The 19,446-nt window shown below is 45.0% G+C and overlaps 1 protein-coding gene and 1 long non-coding RNA gene across 8 annotated transcripts in view; both read right to left on the minus strand.

Moving 5' to 3' along the window:
- The window catches only part of CRK (CRK proto-oncogene, adaptor protein), a 58,757-nt gene that overhangs the window by 33,958 nt on the left and 5,353 nt on the right, over nucleotides 1-19,446 (minus strand). The window lies entirely within an intron of this gene.
- On the minus strand, nucleotides 1,052-17,372 carry LOC142047973 (uncharacterized). 2 transcript variants are annotated; one of them, XR_012657315.1, is made up of 2 exons: nucleotides 16,469-17,372; nucleotides 1,052-2,647 (listed from the first exon to the last, which is right to left on the minus strand). It is a non-coding gene; the product is annotated as an uncharacterized LOC142047973 (long non-coding RNA). The 2 variants fall into 2 exon arrangements; XR_012657314.1 differs by lacking the exon at nucleotides 16,469-17,372 and adding an exon at nucleotides 6,552-7,099.

Genomic DNA, 19,446 nt, shown 5'->3' on the forward strand with positions numbered 1-19,446 from the left:
TGCAACACCAGATTGCTACCAGTCAGTAGGACATCACTTTGGACTTGGAAAATCTACAATGGGGGGCCATTAATGGTCTCCTGCTATGCAGGACTATGACTTGCAGTAATGTGCAGGACATACTGGATGGATTTTCAGCAATGGGGTTCCCAAACTGCAGTGGGCACATACATCCCTATTTTGGTACCAGCTCATCTTGCCACAGAGTATATCAACAGAACAGGCTACTTTTCTAAGATTATGCAAACATTGGAACGCTCAACTGCTCTCAGTGCTGGCTGGTCAGGGAAGGTGCATGATGCTTGCATCTTGAAGGACACAGGCCTGTTCAGAAAGCTGCAAGCCAGGACATTCTTTCCTGACTGGTGGATTACTGTTAGTGATGTTGAAATGCCAACAGTGATCCTGGGGTACCTGGCCAACCCCTGGCTCGAGAAGCCATACACCAGCCACCTTGACAGCACCAAGAAGAGATTCAACTACTGGCTCAGAAGGTGCAGAATAAGAGATGAATGCGCTTTTGGTAGACTGAAGGGATGCTGGGGTTGTTTACTCAAGACTGGATATGAGAGAGAAAAGTATCCCAATGGTTATAGCTGCCTGTTGCATTCTGCATAATATCTGTGAGGCAAAGGGGAAAAAGTTGCCCCTGGGATGGAGGGCAAAGGTGGAGTGGCTGTCTGCTACGTTAGAACTGCCAGACACAAGGGCTATTACAAGAGCTCAATGTGGAACTATGCAGCTGAAGGAGGCCTTGAAAGAGCACTTTTTAACAATCAGCCACAGTAAAATGATATGGGCGAATGTGCTCTATCTGCCCTGGAGTTCTGGTGGCTATTAGGAATTGTGTGGTGCTTGTTGTATATTTATGAATATAACACTGTTTGTTAACGGGCCTATTAATTTTCCAGTGCTGCTTGTACATTTACAATTATTACACTGTGTTTTTGTCACTGATCCTATAAGTTTTGTCCACCTGTACAACAAGTAGTCAGTCCTTTCAGTAGTGCTAGGCATTCTGCAGCATATGTTGTGAAGTAATAAACATTAATTTACCAAAAAATATTTATTGAGAACCAAAACCAGTGTAAAAAAACCCAGGGTACAATTAAAAAACAAATACAATAAAAACTTCTGAAATAAATTAACAAAACTTAACAAGGAGACGGAAAATTCATGTCCTTTTCAGTTCATTTTGGCTACACATGCCACAATAGCGACTCTCATGCATCAGTGTATGTGAAGCTATGGTTCTCCTAACTGTCCACCAGCATGGAGTGGTAGGGGATATGGATGCATCCCCTGATGCTATGTGGAAAGTTGGGGGGGCGGGGGGGAGGTGTAGAAAGGTGCTAAAATGGAATTCTCCACAGACTGCAAAGGGAAGTGAACCTGTGATTGTTGAATCTGTAAGTCAACAAGAGTCTGCAGCAGGGTTCCCTCTAATTTTTCCCACACGTGTACAAAATAAATGTTACGTGAGACACATCACCCTCATATTGATGCACATAAAATTCATGTGGTGGGGTGGGGCCAAGGGGTTCGGAGTGTGCGAGGAGGCTCAGGGCTGGAGCAGAATGGCGCACAGCTGGGTGCAGGGGTGTGAGGGCTCCAGCTGCGGGTACAGGCTCTGAGGTGGGGCTCAGGGCTGGGGCAGAGGGTTGGAGTGTGGGGGGGGATGACGGTTTCAGCTAGGCGTGCGGGCTCTGGGGTGGGGCTGAGGGGTTTAGGGTGCAGGAGGGTGTTCTGGGGCGATGGCAAGCAGAGAGGAGTCCCCCGAGCTCTCTCTCCCCACAGCAGCTCCTGGGCTGGGGGGGGGCAGGAGAGAGGCACCTCTCCCCACCGTGGCATCTCAGGGGCTGGGGCTGCGGAATAGGCACCCCTCCCTCAGCAGGTCTGGGCTGGGGCTGAGTTGGGGGAGGGGCGCCCCAGTCATGGCAGGTCCAGGGGTCAGTTGGGACCAGGGGAGGGACACCCAGAGAGAAAATTAGCGGGTGCTGCTCAGCAGCACCCACCAGCAGCCAAGCTACCCCCACCCCGCAGCACCTCTCACCTGCCAGAAGTCCTGCTGACCAACTCCTCCCTCCCAGCACCTCCCGCCCCTGCAGACAGCTGTTTCACAGCATGTAGGAAGCTCCGAGAGGCAGAGAGAAGAGCAGGGACGGGGCACTCTCAGAGTAGGAGGCAAGGAAGAAGAGGAGGGAAGAGGACGGACAGAGGTGGGGGACTTGGGGGAAGGAATGGATTAGGGGCAGGGCCCGGGGCGAAAGTGGGGGTCAAGTACCTCCCACAGTTACAAGGGAAGTTGGCGTCTATGATGCGCCCCTCCCCTGGCCGTGGCAGGTCAGCTGGGCAGCGCTAAACAGGCTGCTGCATGGCCACGCAGCTTACAGGGAACTTATGTCTGCAGCATTTGTGTTTGCTGATGAAGAAGGCCAATTATGTCTTGGTACATTTCCTTCTCCTATCCACTCTTTCCCTCTCCATACTGTCTGCAACATTCAGCCTCCGGGCCCTCTTTTTATGATCCGATGCAGCACTAGCTTGCAGGATCTCTCTGCACATATCCTCTTCTTTCTCCTCCTTATCATGGTCTGACGTTCCATGGGTGTGTAGGGGGGACCTCTCAACACCACAACAGCAGCAGCTACAGACAAAACATACAGAAGTATTCTATGTATAGCACAAGGAAAAGTGAAAGTTAAGTTTCATAACTCCCTTCCCTTGGCTCCCCTAAAGTTTTAAATGAGATACGGATATTGACACTTCAGCCTGGTAGTGCCTGTGCAAAACATCATTCACCAGCCCCAACCATGGAGAGTATGGCTGAGCAGAGGCATTGGAGGGGAAGGGAATTCAGTTGTACAAAACAAAATTTCAGCCTCTGTTGCTCTACACTTATGCCCATGGAAAAGACATTCAACATTGGCACTATTTTCCACAGACGGTGGTAATTTTAGCTGATATCTCACTCCTGAGGGTAACATAGGCACATATAACACAGCCGCTGCTGGTGTACTGAAGCCACTTGGCCCCATATACACTAGCCTTTGCTGCAATGGTGATTGCCAAAGTCATCGCGGACTGGTATGAGAAAGTATCTTACCATAAAGAGTCCTGTGACATCTTATAGACAAGGGGTCGGCAACCTTTCAGAAGTGTGCCGAGTCTTCACTTACTCACTCTAATTTAAAGTTTCGCGTGCCAGTAATACATTTTAATATTTTTAGAAGATCTCTTTCTATAAGTCTATAATATATAACTAAACTATTGTTGTACGTAAAGAAGGTTTTTAAAATGTTTAGGAAGCTTAATTTAAAATTAAATTAAAATGCAGAGCCCCCCCAGACTGGTGGCCAGGACCCAGGCAGCGTGAGTGCCACTGAAAATCAGCTCGCTTGCCACCTTCGGCACGCGTGCCATAGGTTGCATATGCATCTATGCTCCAATACATCCGTTAGTCTATAACAGGGGTAGGCTTGCCTCATAACCTAAGACGTGCAGAACGCAATGCCATCCACAGCATCAGAAACCACTCTGATGTTATAATCAAAGAGGCTGATAAAGGAGGTGCTGTTGTCAGCGTGAACAGGTCTGACTACCAAAAGGAGGCTGCTAGACAACTCTCCAATAACAAATTCTACAGAACACTTTTCTCAGATCCTACTAAGGAATATACTAAGAAAATGCACCATCTACTCAGGACACTCCCTACACTAACACAGGAACAAATCAACACACCCTTAGAGCCCCAACCAGGGTTATTCTATCTACTACCCAAGATCCACAAACCTGGAAATCCTGGACGCCCCATCATCTCTGGAATTGGCACTCACTGAAGGACTATCCAGATATGTGGACTCTCTATTCAGACCCTATGCCACCAGCACTCCCAGCTATCTCTGTGATACCACTGATTTCTGGAGAAAACTACAATGCATTGGTGATCTTCCAGAAAACACCATCCTAGCCACCATGGATATGGAGGCTCTCTACACAAACATACCACACACAGATGGAATACAAGCTGTCAGGAACAGTATACCTGACGATGACACAGCACAACTGGTTGCTGAGCTCTGTGACTTTATCCTCACGTACAATTATTTCAAATTTGGTGACAATATATACCTCCAGACCAGTGGTATCGCTATAGGCACCCGCATGGTCCCACAATATGCCAACATTTTTATGACTGACCTGGAACAATGCTTCCTCAGCTCTCGTCCACTCACGCCCCTTCTCTACTTACGCTACACTGATGACATCTTCATCATTTGGACCCATGGGAAGAAGATTCTGGAAGAATTCCACCACAATTTCAACAGCTTCCACCCCACCATCAACCTCAGCCTGGACCAATCTACACGGGAGGTCCACTTCCTAGCCACCACAGTATAAATAAGTGATGGTCACGTTAACACCACCCTATACCAAAATCCCACCGACTGCTATGCCTACCTTCATGCCTCCAGCTTCCATCCCGGACACACCACATGATCCATCATCTATAGCCAGGTACTGAGGTACAACCACATTTGCTCCAACTCCTCAGACAGAGACCAACATCTACAAGATCTTCTCCAAGCATTCTCAAAACTACGATACCCGCACGAGGAAATAAGGAAACAAATCACCAGAGCCAGATGTGTACCCAGAAGCCTCCTGCTGCAAGACAAAACCAAGAAAGAAACCAACAGAACTCCACTGGCCATCACCTACAGTCCTCAGCTTAAACCTCTCCAACGCATCATCAGTGATCTACAACCCATCCTGGACAATAGTCCCTCATTTTCACAGACCCTGGAAGGCAGGCCAGTCCTCGCTCACAGAAAACCCGCCAACCTTAAGCATATTCTCACCAGCAACCACACACCGCACCATAGCAACTCTAACTCAGGAACCAATCCATGCAACGAACCTCGATGCCAACTCTGTTCACATATCTACACCAACACCACCATCACAGGACCTAACCAGATCAGCTACAACATCACCGGTTCATTCACCTGCACGTCCACCAATGTTATATATGCCATCATGAGACAGCAATGCCCCTCTACTATGTACAGTGGCCAAACTGGACAGTCCCTACGTAAAAGGATAAATGGACACAAGTCAGATATTAGGAAAGGCAATATACAAAAACCTGTATGAGAACACTTGAACCTTCCTGGCCACACTATAGCAGACCTTACGGTAGCCATCCTACAGCAAAAAAACTTCAGGCCAAGACTTCAAAGAGAAACTGCTAAGCTTCAGTTCATTTGCAAATTTGACACCATAAGCTCAGGATTAAACAAAGACCGTGAATGGCTAGCCAACAACAAAAGCAGTTTCTCCTCCCTTGGTGTTCACACCTCAACTGCTAGAAGAGGGCTTCATCCTCCCTGATTGAACTAACCTCGTTATCTCCAGACTGATTCTGGCCTGCATATTTATACCTGCCTCTGGAAATTCCATTACATGTGTGCTTGACGAAGGGTATCGTGACAGACCCAGGCCGTGGGGTACAGGAGTCTGTTGGAGGGCAATTTGCTGGTCACTGGATGAGTAGTTTCTGTTCCCTGAGTGACCAGAGCTGGGGCTGCACTAGAGTAATCAGGAACCTGCTAGAACCAATTAAGGCAGCCAGGCTGATTAGAACCTGCAGCCAATCAGCAGGGCGGAATCAGGCACCTGGTTTTAAAAAGGAGCTCATTCCAGTCAGGGAGGGGGGAGCCAGAGGAGAGGAGTGTGCGTGAGGAGCTGGGAGCAAGAGTGAAGGAGCTGAGAGTGAGAGGGTGTGCTACCTCGAGACTAAGGAGTACAACATTATCAGACATCAGGAAGAAAAGTCCTGTGGTGAGGATAAAGAAGGTGTTTGGAGGAGCCATGGGGAAGTAGCCCAGGAGTTGTAGCTGTCATGCAGCTGTTACAGGAGGCACTATAGACAGCTGTGATTCCACAGGGCCCTGGGCTGGAACCCGGAGTAGAGGGCAGGCCCAGGTTCCCCCCAAACCTCCCCACTCCTGATCAGACACAGAGAAGTTGACCTAGACTGTGGGAAAGATCACTGAGGGAGCAAATCTGCCAAATAAGAGCAGACCCACCAAGTTAGAGAAGGAACTTTGTCACAGTATTCACCCACGAAAGCTTATGCTCCAATACATCTGTTAGTCTATAAGGTGCCACAGGACTCTCTGTTGCTTTTTATAGATCCAGACTAACACGACTACCCCCTGATACTGTCTTACCACAGAGGAAGAAATAAGGCTGACATCCCTAGAAACCTTCAGGAGAGGATTGCTGAGTACCCCCACAAAAGTTTAATTGAGATCTCTCTGGAGAATTCCAGGAATGTCTGTATCCATAAACTGCTCCACATGCCACCCCCTGTTAAATCTATGGAGCAATAAACAGCAGATAACTCTACCTTTCTTTTTTTTGGACAGTTACCACTTCCAGTCTGAGTAAATTAATTAAATGTCACTACTTGGGTCCTGGTAAGTTGGGATGGGGTACCATTTGTATATTAAACATTGTAATTGGAAATGCATTCACACACTTACCTGAGGTTCGTTCCCCTGCATTAGACTTGCCTGTGCACAGCTTCTGGGACTGATTAGACTGCAGTCGAGTCTCCTACAGATCCTGGCTTTAGGCTTAGCTCAACCTTCAGGACACATGTCCCTCATCCTCCTCGCTGTTCACAGCAGGGGTCTGTCTCTCTGGCTCCACCAAGGTATCCACGGTGCTCTGCAGTGTGCTGATGAGGTCTCCGCTAAGTCTGACATGAAGCTCATTGTATAAGCGGCAGATCTGCACCTTGGCACCAAATCAACCGTAGGCCTTCCTGACCTTCTGATATGCCTGCTGCAGTTTCTTGGCTTTCACGTGACACTGCTGTACCCTTCTCTTGCATCCCTCATACAATCTGCTCATAGATGTCCATGTTTCTACATCTGCTCCACAGCTGTGCCTGCACAGCCTCTTCTCCCCACTGGCCCACAAGATCCAATACTTCCTGTCTACTTCAGGCAGGAACACATCTGGAGCATGTAGCCAGCGTGGTCGGTTGGGCAGCTGCACACAACAAGGGAGGGCTGCAAGGTGTGTTCACCAAGCTGGGCAATCAGGAAAATGCATTTCAAAAATATGCCAGGTGGCTTCCATTCTCTGTATCCCCCGGGCAGTGGAGTTCACAACTGTGACCAGAGGGGGTCACTGTCAGGCATTGTGGGACAGTTGCTAGAGGACAGTTTACACTTGCAGTACATCAACCACAGTATGTCAACCATGGCTTAATACCGTTCAGGGAGGTGATTTTACTGCATCGCTGTATTGGGGCATATACTTTGCAGGAAACAAATTTAAGCACAGACACGTGGACAGGTAGGTTGACGCTAGGCTGCTTACATTGACTTAACTTTGTACTGTAGACCCGCCCTCTCTCACACTGAGTAACACCTAATTCCATGAGTGACCCCTCTGAAATCAGTGCAGTAGAAGAAGGTGGAAGAACTGTATCCTGGAGAGCAGTGATTCTAAGGGTGTGGCTTCACAGCAGTTAGCTCAAATTATAAATCTAGTGTTACCCCTAACTCCTGTCCACACAAAAAAATTTCTAACTCGCGTTAAGTGGTGCTTTAAACTCCAGCTGGAAAGCCTTTGGGGATGTGTTAATGCTCTGGCGATGCTGATGCTGGAGCTAGTAATGCAGTGGGGATGCAACAGCCTCAGTTACAACAATTCATCAGCTGCTAATCCAACAACTGTGCTGCTAAATAATCACTCTGTGTAACTCCAGTATTCTTTTGAAGCGTGTCTGCAATAACTCAAATAGTACTAACTCTAGAAAACTGTTGATGTGAAGACAAACCCTAGGAGGATATAAAGGTTATTCTAGATAACCAAGAGAACATTAGCTTCCAGTAAAATATGGGTCTAACATGATCTTTGGACAATTAGAAGAGAAGTGATAATACCTTTGTATATAACACTACTGAAAAACCTACCAGAATATTGTACCCTTTTCTAGCATACGTATTTTCGAAATGATGTTGAAAAACTGGAGAAAGATCAGAGAAGAGCTACCAAAAAAAAATAAGTGACTCTGGAAAACACTCTTTGCAATGAAAAACTTAAGCAGTTCAAGCTATTTAGCTTATCAAAGAATAGGAATACTCTAGTTCAACCACAAGTTATTGAGCTTGACAGAGTTTACTTACATGCCAGGGAAGAATAATTCTCTTCAATAATAGGTATTATTAGGTCAAGTTCTATGGCCCATTTGATACAGGAAGTCAGATTAGATTAACATATAGTCCCTCTCTGGCCTTAAAAACCTATTAAACTTTTAAAGCATTTACTACACTTAAATACCTCACAGAGGTTCTACTGAGGATTAATTGATGTGTGAGGTAGTCTGATATTATCGCAAGGAACAAGAACACCAAAGGAAACATTTGTTTGCAGAGGTAAAACAATTATCTTCTGGGTCTGTTCCTGCAGAAGCCAGTTCCAGTAGCACATTGCCCTCATCTTCTGGTGGAACAATACTCAGGGAGGGAATAATGTGGGGGATCAGGTGTCAAGCTACCACGGTAAGCTTGCTGCCAAAGGAAATAGCTCTTGGGTAAAGTTCCAGCATGAGGCTACTTACAGAATGACTCTCTCACCTTCCTCCACCACCTCCAATCCAGTGCTACTAGGGAAAGAGTGCCACAGGACTCTTTGCTGCTTTTAGGGAAAGAGTAGTTCTCTAGCTTCCTCCTCTCACACCCTAATCAGCAGCACTGTCTGCAACTCCTTCAGCTGACTCATTTGGTCAAGACATATAAAAGGCTGGTTTTTTCTTAACTAGTTATGGTGTCTCAACTTTGGCCTCTGTCCTGTTCATGAGCTCAGAGCAGCAATCCAAATCTTTCCCTTTGATCAGGAACTGGAGGCATGGGCTGAAGACAAAAAATGATCTAGAATTTAACAATTTATATTTTTTGTTGAAGGGATGAGAGATTATGTGGGTGAGATGTTCCAGTAATCTAAGCACAGGTCAGAGCCAGAGACCCTTCAACTCATCTCTCAGGTTGAGACAAATTCTCTTTCTGACAATGAACAAGTCACTTCTGAGTCAGTTTCCCCATCTGTAAAATGGGGACAATTACTCACAGGAGCAATGTTGGAAGATTTTATTTATTTATTTGGTAACACTTCCTAAATCTAGAAACCCATTCTGGGGTACAATACTTACCATTCTACTTCATTTTCAGAGCGTAGTCAGAATGCATAATCACCCTTAAAGCAGCCCATTCTCAGTCTCTTTAGATTTCATGTCATTCTCTTATTACAGAAGGGCCAACTCTGCTATAGCTAAGATTAATTAATTCTATTTTTGTTTATAGAATGACAGGTTTTGATTGCTTGGACTGTCTTGAAATTTGGTGTGCCTCATGGGAGCATGGGATAGGGTTACTGATCCAAATTCAAGGTCATATGAGCAAGAGGTCCTGCGTACCCAAGGGAGTGAGGCAGGTAAGGAGGGCCAAAAGAAAAAACAAATAAAAACCCAAACCAGCTTTTCCTCAAGGTTGACAGATTCTACCACTTTTTTTTGCCCAGAGTTGAGGATCAAGCCAGGGCTCTGCTCCTGGCACAATGGTCTCAATCACTCCACCCTTAACTCCAGCTAGAACATGGCACTCACTACCCCTCTGAGAGAACAAAATTTAAAATATTCAAGAAAAGAGTTCACCTCTCTAAATAGGTACAATCCTAATTTTCCTATAGCCTCATGCATCTAATGGACTATATTGTACATATACAGACAGAGTAATCAAGAGGCTTTCTAGTCTGCCAATTTTATCTGCAGCTCAATGGCTCAAAGGAACAAACAGCAGCCAGTGAACCTGCCCTACACCCGATTAGTCTCAGTTCAAATCTGACCTAGAGCAGAAACCTCAGAAAGGTCTGTAGGTATGTTGTTAATATCTGCCGGCCAGGGGGTTATTTTAAGGAAATGTAGTTTGAATACAGCAGATAATTCAGAAGATGCTAAAACTATTAAATAACCAAAAAACAACAACAACAACAACAACAACCACCACCAACCTAACAGCTTTGCCAATGCAGAGTGAAGTCTGTCAAGCAATAGATCATGCCCTCCAGAATGTAGAATTCAGCAAAACCCAAACTTGTGGAAACTAAGAAATACAGTTAAGAGTTAATGTACACCCCGACAACCATAACTCTGTCGACCTGGAAAGAACCAATGGGAATTTTCTGCACAAACTCCAGCTGCATTCACTGTGTTAGATGTAGCAGTATTGAATGGTGGAAGAATTATCTGGAGTGGCTTGGAAGAGCTGGTGACCCTCTGAGGTCTTGGCTACACTGGCACTTTACAGCGCTGCAACTTTCTCGCTCAGCAGTGTGGAAAAACACACCTCTGAGTGCAGCAAGTTACAGCGCTGCAAAGCGCGGCTCCCAGTGCTGTATGCTAAACCCCACAGGGAGGTGGAGTACCTGCAGTGTTGGGAGAGCTCTCCCCCAGCGCTGGCGCTGCGACCACACTCGCACTTCAGAGCGCTGCCGCGGGAGCGCTCCTGCAGCAGCGCTGTATGACTGCAAGTGTAGCCATACCCTAAATGTGTGAGAGAAAGCTTCTCTCCCTGACCCCAGTGTGTGTAATCGAAGGAAAGAGGTGCATGTGTACACTGAGAGATCCAGTATCCTTCACTTCAACACTGTATTTTGTAGGTTGTGTCAGCAGTGGGGCACAGAAATCTTCTTGCTTTGCCATGGGAATTTGTCAGCAGTTCAGTGGGAGAGGAGTATGGTGTGTGGGTTTAATGAAAGGTTAGTGTGTGTATAAGGATGAAGGGGTTGAAAGAACTGTAACATTTAGTAGACGTGGTGTTCTTTCTGTATATGAGTGTGGGGAGCGCCTGTTCAGCACAGGACAAAGGTGTATGGGCATGTACCTTAACTCTTTATTTATTTGTTTTCACAAGTTTGAGTTTTGCTGAACTTGATGTTCTGAAAGGGCACACTGTACTGCCAAACAAACATAAATCTGTGTTAATGAAGTTTGCCATTTAAATATCCTTAAGGGGAGGGGGGGGAATGACAGCGGTCATTTAGACACTTTTAGTTTTCATGTAGGTGTGCAGTTCTCTGAGATATTTCTGTGGACAAGTAATGAGAGCACCTAGCTCTTATAAAGCATTTTATCATCAGTAAATCTCAAAGAGATTGCAGAAATGGTGAAACTGAAGCACCAAGCCGGATGAAGTGACTTGGCCAAAATCACCCAACAAGCCAGTGGCAGAGCCAGGAATACAGCTCAGGTTTCTAAGTCCCAGACCACTATTCTTTTCACTAGATTAAACAAATGCTATGTGATTAATAAGAGCCCCCCACACCTGTGCAATTTTTCTGTAGTAGAATGAGGATAACAGTCATGCTTTCAAATGTCTGTAGTGAGTAGTTACTAATGAAACCGGTAAGAAAAAACTCAAACATCTGTGAGGAAATGGGACTGTTCCTTTCTCTGAATACTGTGTGGGGGCCTCAGTTCCTGGCCAACCCTCTGTCGCCTGTCAACTGATGGCCAGGCCCTTCCCCCCCTGCAAGAGGATGTTAAAGGTGTGGGAGAACAAAGAGGTCAGGTGACCTCCTGGCCCAGGAAAGGAACTCAGCAGAGGAGGAGGGGCTGGAGGGGTTTTCAGTCTGGAGCTGGCCGGGGACAAGGAGTGAAGTGCAGACGTGGGAGTCTGGCTCACTGCCCCCCAGAATGGATCCGGCCAAGGGGTCCAGTTCACAGTACCTACAAGCTCTGTTTTAGACCATTCCTGTCATCTAATAAACCTCTGTTTTACTGGCTGGCTGAGAGTCACGTCTGACTGCAAAGTGGGGGTGCAGGACCCTGTGGCTTCCCCAGAACCCTGCTGGGGCAGGCTAGCTGTGGGAAGCGCATGGAGGGGCAGAGGATGCTGAATGCTCCAAGGAGAGACCTAGGAGGTGAAGACATGAGCTTCCTGCCCTGAAAAAGTCTGCTCTAAGGAAGAGGAGGCTCCCCAAAGTCCTGACCGGACTTGTGGGGAGCAGTTCCAGAGCATCGCCCAGGGACTCCGTGACATTATCCATGTCCCAAGAACTTGACATTTTTATTATGTGGTGGTTATAGTAACTTTAAGCATAGGAGAAAAAAACCTGGTGTCTCTCTCTGCCCCCCACCCACTATTCCCCCACAACATATAGCCCCCCTGCCACCGTTTCCAGTTCACCCTCCCCTTTCCATCCCATTAAACTATCAGTGTTTTAGAAGCTTGGTGTACACAAAAAAAGTTGTGGGGGAAGGCCTTTGTTTAAGGAACATTGCACAAATGACCCCAAATTTGGATCACTAATTCTATCCTACATCCCAAAAAGCATAGCAGATGTCAAGAGCGATCAGCTCACATGCAGATTTTGGAACATTTAGAAATGCTGTTCTTAAATTTCATAAATATTATAACAGAGTGGTAAGAGTGAGTTTTTTAGTCATCAGTGACTGCTTTTCTATATGCATATCTCCACCACAGGATAATCCTGAAGGCATAGGAGGCTCAGAGACATCTGACATAGCCCATTCATCTTAATGTGATAGTCTCAGTTGAATGAGACCTGGTCTACATCAAAAACTTAAGTCAACCTACTATGTTGCTCAGGGGTATGAAAAATTCACAACCCTGAGCAACGTAGTTAAGTGGCTCTAACCCCCAGTGTAGCTATCCCTAGGTCAATGGAAGATTTCTTCCATCGACCTAACTACTGCCTCTTGGATAGGTGGATTACATATACTAGCAGGAAAATCCCTTGCGCTGGTGTAGGTAGCATCTACACTGAAGTGCAGCTGTGTCACTGTAGTGTTTCAAATGTAGACAAGCCTTGAGAAAACACCCCATGAGATATGTGAACTACTCCATTAATCTCAGTGGGTGTTCTCATTCCCACATATTCATCCAGCATGTTCATTCTCTCCTCAGTGTCAGCAATCTGTTTTTGGCCCATGCACCCCGTATGCCAGTTCTTAGCTCCCCACCCAGAAGGAGAGGGCTTCCCCAGATCCTGGATCACTTGGGGAGCAGGGAGATGGGCTCAGACACCCCCAGAAGGGCAGGGAAGAGGCAGGTTGAGGATCAGCCCCCCCCCCACCCGAGGGGCAGCAGGTCCCTATATCCTGGCGCGTGCACGCGCACACACACACACAAAGGTAGGGTGAGGAGCTCAACCTCCCTCTCTTCCCCCTCCCTCCCCCTCCCCCCCCAAAGTCCTGGCACACACACAGAAAGTGAGAAGGTGGGGCTGACAGGAGTTCCTGACTCTATTCTCTCTGCAGTCTCCCTGGTACTCATCCCCATATGCTCCCTTCTCTGTGTGTGTGTCTCTCTCTCTCCCTCCCCATCACCTGAGCCCCCGAACTCTACTCATCTCCCCTACCATTCATCCCCAAAATCCCCATCCCCTTTATGTAGTGCTAAACCCCTTTCACCTCTATTCCTCCCAGTTCTCCACTCTCTAAAATGCCAGTCCCCTGCCAGTAACTATTTGCATATATAATTTAAAAATATATACATACTTTGATTACTGCCACCAAAAATACCCCACCCTCTCCAACCAAGAGACAGATTTAAGCAATATGCCCTCTGAGCGTTTCCAGACTTTTGCCTGCAGCAAGACTCCAACAGACAGTGGCTGGCTGGGTCTGGGTCAAAGTCAAAGGACTACTGCTTATTCTCAAGCCATCCAGCTGGTGTGAAACTTTCAAGGCTAAAAACCTTGTCTGCCCACACATGCTCAGTGGAATCTGTTTGATGCAATGCCACACACTTCAAATGCTGATGTGCCTCACTAAAGAACTACTCTTTGGCTAATAACGTACTTTGATTTCCCCCAGAAGGCTAGTGGGTGGCATGTACTCTGTTGGGGTAACTTCCAAGCATTTAAGACCCTGGTATAATAGTCTCAGCCCTGGTTTAAGCTCTAGCTATGCACAAAACTCACTGCCAAACATGTCAGCTTTAAGGGCAGCTGTTTTTCCCCCCGGGGGCTGAATCTCAGGAACCACTTGTTCAAATGGCCCCAAATTTGGTTCACCGACCAAGCTCCATGCCCCCATGAGGCAGACAAAATTTCAAAGCAATCTGAGAAGGTGCGTGGATTTTAGAGCATTTAGAAGGGTCTAGTTTTAAACAGACTGCTTGGTCTTCATCTTAACTACAGTGGAGTTGGTGCTCTACTATGATTTTTTAAAAGAAAAGAAATACACGTGCAAATGTGTGCTGCAAGGGGGATTAGGGGGCTGTAGAGTGTTGAAAATAAGGAGCAGGGATTTGAGGTTGCAGTGAGGAGAGGGAGATAAACAGGTATGGGTGGTAGGACTGGGAAAGGGGTTGAGGGCTCAAATCAGGGGAGTGAAAAAAGTGACATGGAGATGGGTGGCAGTGTGAATAGGAAGAATTAGGGTACAGGGCATGTGGCAGCCCCACATTCTCCCCCTTCATGTGCGGTCTGCAGGGTCCTTGCCCTTCGAGGGGTGGAGGGAAGAGCCCCTCTCCCTGCCTCTTGTGCTAGGTTTGGTCATTTTACAGGTCCAAAAGTAATTGATCAATTGACTGGTCCAACACTGGTCAATATTTAAAGCACTAATTTATTAGAACAGTTAAAAAAAGGGTGTAAGACTTCATGGTCTCCAATAGGCTTTACCTTAGAAAGATATTTATTCCTACTTACAACCAAAAAGTTACTTAAGTGAGTTATTTTAACTCCAAAAAAAAAACAACAAACAAAATTAATTCTAAATAATGAAAGAATGCACTATGATGCAATCAAAACAGTCGGCCTCCACTTACATTAGGGCGTTCTTGCTGAACTACTTGACGGTGCTCAAATAGCTGGTCAACAGATATTAATTGATCAGCTTGCCAAGTTAGTTTTGTCCTTGTGTCAGGAACTGAAGACTGTCCTTCTATGGGCTCTGAGCTCCTCTCCCAGCCCTATATGGGGAAGCCAGGATCTGGGGGGACTACAATGCCATCTAATGCTATACTTTCACGTATCCTTCTTGAAATCCACGGGCTACACATTTCCCACTTAATTGCTGACCACCCCCGTGACAGGACTAGCCCTGTGCCTCACTGCTGACACAATTTACATAATGCAGCACTAAAACGAGGCCTACTGATTCTCTCTTCCACCTCTTTCTTTTGATCACACATACGAAGGTGGGGAGATGCCCCCCTCCAAGAGAAGTTCATACTCCCCTCATATTGCCTCATATCACAATCACAGCTCTGCCAAGCTGCTTCAACTAATCCTTCCACTACTCACTACAGCTATAACTATTACAGTAAATGCAGCAGGAGTGCATGCAGATAATTCCCAGTGGCTCTTGCCAGCTGCAAGGACGGAGAGTTAAGGTTGTGCTGGCATATAACTTCTCTCTCTATTTCCTGAAGTTCAGAATATTTCTTCTAGAATCTCTGTCCTCTGTCCCATTGCTTCCGTCCCTTCATCTACACTGATAAGCATTTTTTGAGACAGAAAGGAAAGTCCTTTTGGGACCCCAATTTTTTAGTTTCACTTCCTGTCCCATTCCAAAAATGACACCACATTCTAGTGACCTTGCCTCAGGCAAAGAAGGCTGTTTTCAGTTCCCTTCATGTTCCAACAGCCACCTTGCTATCATCCAAAAGGGATAATTGAGAGTGATGAAAGACACTTTCCTCCTGCAGGACTTGTAACCCTCGCCTGCCTAGAATCTGAGTGTTCCACAAGAATATGCATTGCAATCAAATCATATACAGTAAGCCCTTACATAACACAGTAGTTACATTCCTAGAAAACCGTGTGTTATATAAACTGAAAAATAAATGGGAAAAATAGGCTTACGTTCCCAGGCATGACAAAGCTGATTTTTTTTTTAAATTTATTACCCTAAAACTATGAATTGGTGACTTACTGAAGACAATGATCTAGGTGATGGCTGGGGAATGTTGTTATTGTGCTGAAGATGCTGCAGTAGTGGTATTTTCTGGTTCCTGCTCAGCTGATGATTGGGATGCTGAAGTTGATGTGTCTGTTGACTGGTGTGTAGAGGGCGTTATGTAGTCAGTGATGAGACTCCGCTTTGCCTGACTCAGCAATGACTTGGTACAGCTCATGATATGGCCATTTGCACGTTAGGCTCTTGTTCGTATTTGGATCTTCATCAAATTACTTATGACTTTTCCTATGATTTGTAAATTTTACCTTAAATATCCTGCTGTGAGTTTTTGTTCCTTTTGCTCGTCTTCACTTTCATTGTCGGTGGACTCATGCATCTCCACTAACTCCTCCTCAGTTAGCTTCTCCTGGTGTTAGTTTAACAATTCTTCCACTTCAGTTTCCTCCAGAACTGAGAATCCCTCACCCCCAACATTCCCGCCATCTGCATTATCTCCCTTACCTCCTTTTGTACTGTAGAGAAGCCAGTGAAATTATTCACCACTGATGGCCACAACTTGTTCAAACAGGCGTTGATGGTAGGAACAGTGACCTCATCCCAGGACTCCTAGATCCCTTCAATTGGGTGTGTGATGTTATATGAACGCCAGAAGTCTGGTATGCCCATTTCTGAGTTTTCCTCTAACGCCTCTAGCATCTTCTTGACAGTCCACCTTGTATAACATTTAAATGTCTTGATTATGCCTTGATCTAAGGGCTCCAACAATGAGGTGGTGTTTGCTGGAAAGAAAACAACGCTGACATTTTCGTTTGCACCCTGTAGAGCTTCAGCAGAGTGACCTGGGGCACTGTCCAATAACAACAAAAATCTCGAAAGCTGGTTTTGTGACTTTAAATAAAGTTCTACCACAGGCATAAAGTAAACCATTCTGTAAATAGTTTAGATCTTACCCAGGCTTTTTTGTTAAACCAGCAAATCAACAAGAGAGACTTCCGCTTGCCTTTCAAGGCACAGGGTTCTCAGCATAGTAAACAAGCATTGGTTTCAGGGTAGATAAAAATGAGTGATTTTTTATTTAAATCAGATTTTTTGATAAAATGCTTTTTGAGGAAAAAAACCTATCTAAAGATAGTTTTATTAAAACACATTATAGCTCAAAGATATCTCATCATGGAATCGGGATTATAAATTCTAATTCTATAGTATGAGACAAGATGTTCATGTAATGTTTAAGAAAAGTTTTGTAAAGGAGGTCCAATAGTTCATGGATTAGGGAACCCAGTTAATTTTGCAGTTCTCAAACTGTGAGTTTGCATTTCCAGAGATAACATGCTTGTTAACAGCAAAAATATTTTTAAATAAATAATATATAGAGGTGAGAAATAACAGACCTCAACCCTATTGTCCCTCTGCAAAATTGTGTAACCAGAGTACCCTTACTCTCTCTAGAGTGTAAAGTTCAAGAGTTCAAAACAGAAGATTGTTGAGGGTAGAACAGATCTGGACCAGGAGAAGTAGTCTGGAGATAATGTGAGAAGCGGAGACAGGCAGTAGAAACAGAGTGAAACTGTTTGGGCATATGCCAAAGCTGAGATCTTCTGAGTGTAGCCTTCTTGATTGAGAATCAACCATCCATCCTTACTAGAAAGACATATAATGGCACAGCAGGCCTAAAGAGACTCGTTTGGGAATAAGTACCCATCAGAAATATGTTTGCAGATGATGTTTTAACAGAATTCAAAACAGCGAACTGGCAGAAGTCATTAAGCATGTGGATCAGCTGTGGAATGATCATCCTCTTTAACAGAAGAAGTATTCTTCTGCTGACTGTAGAAAGAATATGTTCTTCTTGACTAATTCATTCCAACTGAGAATAGTTTGGGACCTGAAAAAGCAGGAAACGTGTTTTCTTTGCCATTATGAACAGGAAAATGAATCACAGATCATAGACTTTAGATCAAAGTGACCTTATGATATCTGTGTACTTCCTGCACAATGCGGCCACGACTCTCACCCACCACTTCATGCATCAAACTTGTGTCTGAGCCCTGAAGTCCTCAAATCATGGTTTAAACTTCAAAGTGCCCAGCAATCTTCAAGCAGTGACGTGCTCCCATGCTGCAGAAGAAGCGAAAAACCCGCAGGCTTCTGCCAATCTGCCCTAGAGGAAAAAAAATTCCTTCTGACCGCAAATATTCAATCAATCGGTAATCCTGAGCATGTGAAGACTCACGCCAGACATCCAGAAAGAATTATCTGTAGTAACTCAGATCCCCACCGCATCTAACATCCCCTACAGCCATTGTGCATATTTACTGCTACGTCAAAACGAATTAATTGCCTAAATTAGCTACTCCCTCATACATCCCCTCCTAAACTTATCAAGCTTAGTCTCTGAAGCCCATATGTATTTTGCCACTACTCCTCCTTGGAAGGCTGTTACAGAACTCACTCCTCTGATAGTTAGAAACTTCATCCAATTTCAAGCTAAACTTCCTGATGGCCATTTATATCCATTTGTTCTTATGGTCACCATGGTACCGAGCTTAATAATTCCTCTCCCTCCGTGATATTAGCCCTCTGCTATATTTATAAAGAGCAATATCATCTCTCTCAGCCTTCTTTTGGTTAGCTAAACAAGCCAAACTCTTTGATCTCCTTTCATATGAAGGTTTCCATCCTCAGATTATCCTAGATAGCACCTTCTCAAATCGTTTCCAGTTTATTCATCATCAACATGAAGAGACCAGAACTGCACACAGTATTCCAACTGAGGTCTCACTGGTGCCTTGTATAACAGTACTAACACCTCCTTCTCTCTACTGGAAATACCTCGCCTGATGCATCCCAAGACCGTTTTTTCACAGACATATCACATTGGCGGCTCAGTCATCCTGTGATCAACCAATACTCCGAGGTCCATCTCCTCCTCTGTTACTGTCAACTGATGCCTCCCCAGCTTATAACAATAGTTCTTGTTATTAATCCCTAAGTGCATGACCTTGCACTTTTCACTATTAAATTTCATCCTATTACTATTACTCCAGTTTACAAGGTCATCCAGATCTTCCTGTATGATATAAAGGTAAAGACAACTGAGTTAGTTGCAGAAGCCAGTATTTTAAGTTTCTCATGTTGACTTGGCTGACAGGCAATTTAACTTTTGGTGTTTTGGGATTTTTTTTAAATATTTCATTTAACTATTTTAGTTAAAAACAATTTTAACAAAAACAAACCTGATTCTGAAAAAACTTGAATGTTTAACTACATTCAAAAATTCATATGCTTGTTTTGTTAAAATATTATATGTTTGCTGTTGAAGAAAAAAATCTAGAATACATAACATTGTTTTATTTAACTAAAACAATTAAAATGTCTGTCTGGTGATATTCTCCTCTTAATACAGCATGGCAAGAAAATCTTCCAAATATTAATGATTAACCTGTTGAATTGGAGATATTTATGAAGTCAATGGGAGG

This window comes from Chelonoidis abingdonii, chromosome 20, assembly GCF_003597395.2.
Source record: "Chelonoidis abingdonii isolate Lonesome George chromosome 20, CheloAbing_2.0, whole genome shotgun sequence".
Taxonomy (NCBI): domain Eukaryota; kingdom Metazoa; phylum Chordata; order Testudines; family Testudinidae; genus Chelonoidis; species Chelonoidis abingdonii.